The sequence below is a fragment of the Somniosus microcephalus genome, chromosome 22 (genome assembly GCF_052327205.1).
Source record: "Somniosus microcephalus isolate GS21.2 chromosome 22, FLI_Smic_1.0, whole genome shotgun sequence".
In the NCBI taxonomy this organism is placed as follows: domain Eukaryota; kingdom Metazoa; phylum Chordata; class Chondrichthyes; order Squaliformes; family Somniosidae; genus Somniosus; species Somniosus microcephalus.
In genome coordinates this window covers 66,573,740-66,579,739 of record NC_141008.1, presented here as the reverse complement: position 1 = coordinate 66,579,739, position 6,000 = coordinate 66,573,740, and the positions used below count along the sequence as shown (strand labels likewise).

The window sequence follows — 6,000 nt, the reverse complement described above, 5'->3', positions numbered from 1 at the left end:
GCACGTGCGCAGTTAAACGCAGAATTCAGGAAGTTGCTGTCCGAGATGCCCTCCTCCAGAAGCTGCGCTCTAACCGGTATCTCGCCGAGAGACTCTGCATTCAAATGCATTGAACGGCGTGAAGTTGCTGTACTTGCGTGATAAATACCCACTAAACTCGACAGAAAAACGCTAGGGCTTGTCCATTCCAGAGTAAGTCAATTTTTAACGGCATGATAAGCAATGCTCCCTCTAATTCTTTTTGGGCCGCACGGTCCCTTTAATGGGCTGCGTGGCCCATTCAAAATACCGCGCTTGCGCAGTTTTTCCATTTAAAAGCTGGTGAGCCGGCTGTGCGGGAACTCCAGTGCTCTGCGTGGCCATGCAGCTTAACTGGAACATTGGTGATAAGTCTTAATTACTGCCAAACAACCTCTCTGGCCCTCAAAATTAACTTTGACAAGTGTCGAGTCTCATTCCTTCAGATTTTAATGATTGTTGGAAATTTAAAAAAAAAATAAAAAACATTTTTTTCTTTCTGTCTCTTTTATCTCTCTCAATCCCATCTTTCTTTCCCTCTCTTGATTTTGCTTTCTGTTCCTGATTTGACATTGAATTCACTATTCAAACTGACACTTCCTGGTTCAGACTCTGTGTGCTGCGCTTTAACGATTCTTCAATCTGATTGGTTAAGGAGATACACCATTGCTTCACGCAGGTCCCCGATCCCCTGTAGAGGGGCGCCGCACTGTTTTGGCACTCTAACTTACAGTAAATTTCAGTGTAAAAGCCCATAGAAAGTCTGTGGGCAACTGCAAGTATAATGAATGGCTGACACTGTTTGTTTGCGGCTGACCGCAAAACTTGCCCCAATTTCCTGGCTGAAGGGACTGATAGGGCTGGTTGACGATCAGTTTACAGGACTATGCTTACGCAGCTCAGGTTGGGCCTTAGGGTTATATCTGATGTGGGATGACTTTCCTTTCACCTTCCTCCCATTCATCTGTGCCAGTGCAGTTCCCAAGTCTTTTTTTTAAAGGCACATGCAGTGGAACAAAATCACCCATCTGCATGTTCTTGCAGTCATTTGTCTGTCTCCCTACTAAATTTCTCTGCAGCTAAACTGGGTGGTGGGTAACATTTCCTATAAGATGTGCCTGGTCCCATGCAGCCCGGGTCCGGCTTTATCAGTGTAAAGTGAATGAGTCGCGCAGCCCCTTAATGGGAACCGCGCACACAAAATAAAAGGGAACATTAGTGAGGGGTATATTTGATGACTCATAGTGGTTATAAGTTATTTTGTGAACTTTGAATAATATAAAAACAATACTAGCAAATGTGATATAACAACAGAAAATGCTGGAAAAACTCAGCAGGCCAGGCAACATCCGTGGAGAGAAATTAGAGTCGACGTTTCGGGTCGAAACCCTTCTTCAAAACTGGAAAGAAAATGAAATAGATCGAAAGGAGGGCTGGGGAGGGAACAAAAGAAGTGAATAGACATTAAGAGGTATTCAAAATGAGACGAGATGGTGATAGGACTAGTGAAGAGACAAAAGACAGCTCAGATTAGGTGTGAAATGTACTGGCAGAATGAGAGAGAGCTGCCATGTAAAAAAAAAAAAGGAAAGGGGGGTGGGGGGAAACCCAAAACAAAGGGGTGGGGGAAAAAAAATGTAAAAATGTAATAGGGGCCGAGGTTATGATCTGAAATTGTTGAACTCGATATTGAGTCCGGAAGGCTGCAAAGTGCCTAATCAGAAGATGAGCCGTCTTTTGTCTCTTCACTAGTCCTGTCACCATCTCGTCTGGTTTTGAATACCTCTTAATGTCTATTCACTTCTTTTGTTCCCTCCCCAGCCCTCCTTTCGATCTACTTCATTTCCTTTCCAGTTTTGAAGAAGGGTTTCGACCCGAAACGTCAACTCTAATTTCTCTCCACGGATGTTGCCTGGCCTGTTGAGTTTTTCCAGCATTTTCTGTTGTTATTTCGGATTTCCAGCATCTGCAGTATTTTGCTATCGTACTAGCAAATGTGATTGTAGCTTGCTCCCCTTCTTAACTCTGAGATATTCCTTGCCTAACCATCTTTGTGACTAGTTTTATTTAGATGTTAGCAAGGCTATTAAAAATGTAAACCAAGCACTAGGGTTTATTTCTAGAGGGATAGAATTGACAAGTAGGGAAGTTATGCTAAACCTGTATCGAACCTTGGTTAGACCACACTTGGAGTACTGCGTGCAGTTCTGGTCGCCATATTATAAAAAGGATATAGAGGCACTGGAGAGGGTGCAGAGAAGATTTACAAGGATGATACCAGAAATGCGAGGGTATACCTATCAGGAAAGGATGAACAGGCTGGGTCTCTTTTTTCTCTTGAAAAAAGGCTGAGGGTCTTTAAAATTCTGAAAGGTTTTGATAGAGTGGATACAGAGAGAATGTTTCCACTCGTGGGGAAGAGTATATCTAGAGGCCATCAATAGAAGATTGTCACCAAGAAATCCAATAGGGAATTCAGAAGAAACTTCTTTACCCAGAGAGTGGTGCGAATGTGGAACTCGCTACCACAGGGAGTGGTTGAAGCAAATAGTATAGATACATTTAAGGGGAGGCTGGACAAGCATATGAGGGAGAAGGGAATAGAGGGTTATGCTGATAGTTAGATGAGGAAAGATGGGAGGAGGCTCGAGTGGAGCATAAATGCCGGCATGGACTGGTTGGGCCGAATGGCCTGTTTCTGTGCCATATAAAGAAACATAGAACATAGAAAAATAAGAACAGGAGTAGGCCATTCGGCCCTTTGAGCCTGCTCTGCCATTCAATATGATTGTGGCTGATCCTCTACCTCAATACCATATTCCTGCTCTCTCCCCAAATCCCTTGATGCCTTTTGTGTCTAGAAATCTATCTATCTCCTTCTTAAATATATTCAGTGACTTGGCCTCCACAGCCTTCTGTGGTAGAGAATTCCACAGGTTCACCACCCCCTGAGTGAAGAAATTTCTCCTCATCTCAGTCCTAAATGTCCTACCCTGTATCCTGAGACTGTGACCCCTCGTTCTAGACCCCCCAGCCAGGGGAAACATCCTCCCTGCACCCAGTCTGACTATGTAATCCTATGTAGATGTCATTTACTAATTATTTTAGTTAACACTGACTTTTATAAGATACCTCCCATTGGTGTCTCAACACGTTGCACAATGAATTACTTTTTGAAGTGAAGTGGCTGTTATATATTCCCGAAGTCTGTCTTTATTTATTGTTGGGTCACTTGAGACCACAGTGATCTCACCGTGTGTTACTGCTGGGCATGAGCTTCAGACGATGCTTCATGTCAAGTGATTCCAGGTTCTTTGTGTTAGATGTCTACATTCAATTCTTCATTAATTTTAAGCATTCTGATTTTTAGGGTTCAGTCTAATTAAATCTGATAAATGCCTCAAACCACTGTTAGATTCGAATTTTGGAGAAACCCAGACGGAGACGGAATTGAGGACAAGTACAGAATTTATTAAAGCAATCAAGAGAGGCTTGTGCACAAGGGAGAGTCACCCTGCTTCCTCAAACAAGAGGTGCACTCACAAAAGACAAGCTGATGTTCATTCAAGTTATACAATTCTATAAGCAACGCCCACCTACTACAGAATGGGGCGTATACGTACAAACAGTGCCACAACAGTTACTCTTTATTGGTTTATGTGGTTAGTCACTCAACTGTCGGGTCCACCCTTCAACTGTCGGACTCACCCCCTTGAACTCAGGTACCCTTGGACCATGTTAGCCACAGATGTGGATTGTAATTTTACTCCCCGCATTTCTGTTATCTTTTCCCCTTTGCAGGCCTTGTTTATAGTTTGAGAAAACATGTTTTTATTCTTAACTGTTGAACAAGGCGGGTAATTGCAAGGCCACAGTGATTCATGTGTTCTGCGACTATTCGAATTGTACTCTTATCTCCTAGGAGGACAGGGCAGTGTTTAGATACTGGCTCTACTGAAGTGCTGTGAACACACATTCCCAGGCCCTTATCATTTCTATGTGTCTTTGATGTTTGATATTCGACCTTGCTGCATCCCTGCTATCTGTTCCCAGCTGCATTCAAACCCCTCTTTGTCTTTAATAGCTATTACTTACAATTCCCTTCTTTGAGAGGGTTAACATAGTCAAGTATCCCAGAATTCATTGAGAACAAGCTGGATCCTTCACCACCACCACCGCCGCCCCCCCCCCCCCCCCCCCCCAGATGAATTCCAAAATATGGGAGAAAAGCTGGGAATGTCCACTCCATTATGCTGCAGTTCTGGTGTGATGAATGCATTTGCTTTCTCTGCTTGGCGGATGAAACACAGCACCTCTCCGTAGCAATCGACGGCAGACATGTAGGGCTTCAGTTGTCGTGTGTGCAGACAGAAAAATGACGTTTCATCGGGGGAGGAGGCACGGAGGATGTAGCTAATGTTGCACAACAACAGTTTTATACTTTTTAACAGGAGTAACTTTGCCAGGCCGTCCTGCTGGGTGAGAATGTGGGCCCAAGATAAGGGTCTGATTCTGCAACCCTCTGCTCCCATCTAGCAAGGTTGTAAGCCTCGCAGAATTGTCCCTCATACTTCGCGACGACAGTTGTATTTATTTACTTGGAAGTGTGTTATTTGTTCATTCCAAAATCTGTTGCTGATTAAACCCAAAGTTTTCTGATTACAAACATTTCTGTTTTATTTACTGTCCCTCAAAAAAACACCTGACACCATCCATTTTTTTGTACCTGAATTCAGGGAAAAGGTAAAATCAGGTAATAGATGGCCTGCTTATGTTGCATTTATGAATTAGATGGGAGTTAGATTAGGTGGAAGCTAGAACTGATCTATATATAGGTACAAATCTCACCAGGGTAGAGCTTTGCCTGCCAGAAGCATATAATGAGAATTTTGGCATAGATGGAAAATCCTGTGTGGTCCACTGATCTCCTTATCCAAACTTCCCAATATGCATTCCTGGTGAGCATAGGTCTGTGCGAGAAGTTTAAAATTGCAAAATTACCCGAGAGTGATATAATCACCCCACCCAGTAATTCTGGTTTGCCTTATTCAAGAATGTGTGGAGTTTGCACATTCTCCCCGTGTTTGCGTGGGTTTACTCCGGGTGCTCCGGTTTCCTCCCACAGTCCAAAGATGTGCGGGTTAGGATGATTGGCTATGATAAATTGACCCTTAGTGTTAGGGGGATTAAATACGTGGGGTTACAGGGATAGGGTGGGATATGTGTCGGTGCAGGCTCGATGGGCCGAAATGGCCTCTATCTGCACTGTGGGGTTTATGTGATTATGTGATATGTGAACAGTTCAAAATCACTGCTTGCGCAGTCTAATATCACTTTTTGATAATGTCATTCAGGTGTAATGTATTTCTAGAAATAGGTGACCGAATATAATCCGATCAACCTGATGCTTGTTAAGTAGTGTTGGGAAGGACCTGATCAAATTGTTTGCAAAACATTAAACTTGGCTTTGATTTTTGGTTATTGTCGCAGGTCTGTGTCCAGAGAAGGTGGCGGCTTTCACCAAAAACTTCAAGGCGGTGCCACATTACAACTTTGCCCAGAATGTAGCAACCAGCGGTGACCTTCTACACGCTTACCTCCAGAGACAGATCGTTCAGGAAACGTCGCAAGTATTCAAGCATGCCATCCCTGCAGAAGGAAAGCCAGTTACAAACCAGAAAAATACAGGTAATAGTGGTCCAATCAACTATTTAATAGTCAAACACTGTGGGCAGGATTTTCATTGGGCCGTGGAGGCGGGATTGGAGGCGTGTGAGGGGTTAAAATCCTGAAATCGGGGGGCACAAACCCATCCCGCCCCCAACCCGCCTCCATGCCAGTTTCAAAGGAGGCGGGTACCTGACCCGCACTGGGACCCGCCTCCTCGAGGCGGGAAGGGGATTAGTGCCAATTAACTGCCTGTTAACAGGTAATTAACAGGCAGTTTTTAGCCTAATCCCTATTTTCATTCTTGAAGTGTGG

At 43.9% G+C, this 6,000-nt stretch overlaps 1 protein-coding gene across 1 annotated transcript in view; it reads left to right on the top strand.

The window, feature by feature from the left end:
• Positions 1-50: 50 nt before the first annotated feature.
• Positions 51-6,000, top strand: part of blmh (bleomycin hydrolase) — a 128,117-nt gene continuing 122,167 nt past the window's right edge. The window contains exons 1-2 of the mRNA XM_085964984.1: positions 51-192; positions 5,509-5,706. The gene's annotated coding sequence lies outside the window, so the exon portion shown is untranslated. The remainder of the gene's footprint in view (positions 193-5,508; positions 5,707-6,000) is intronic.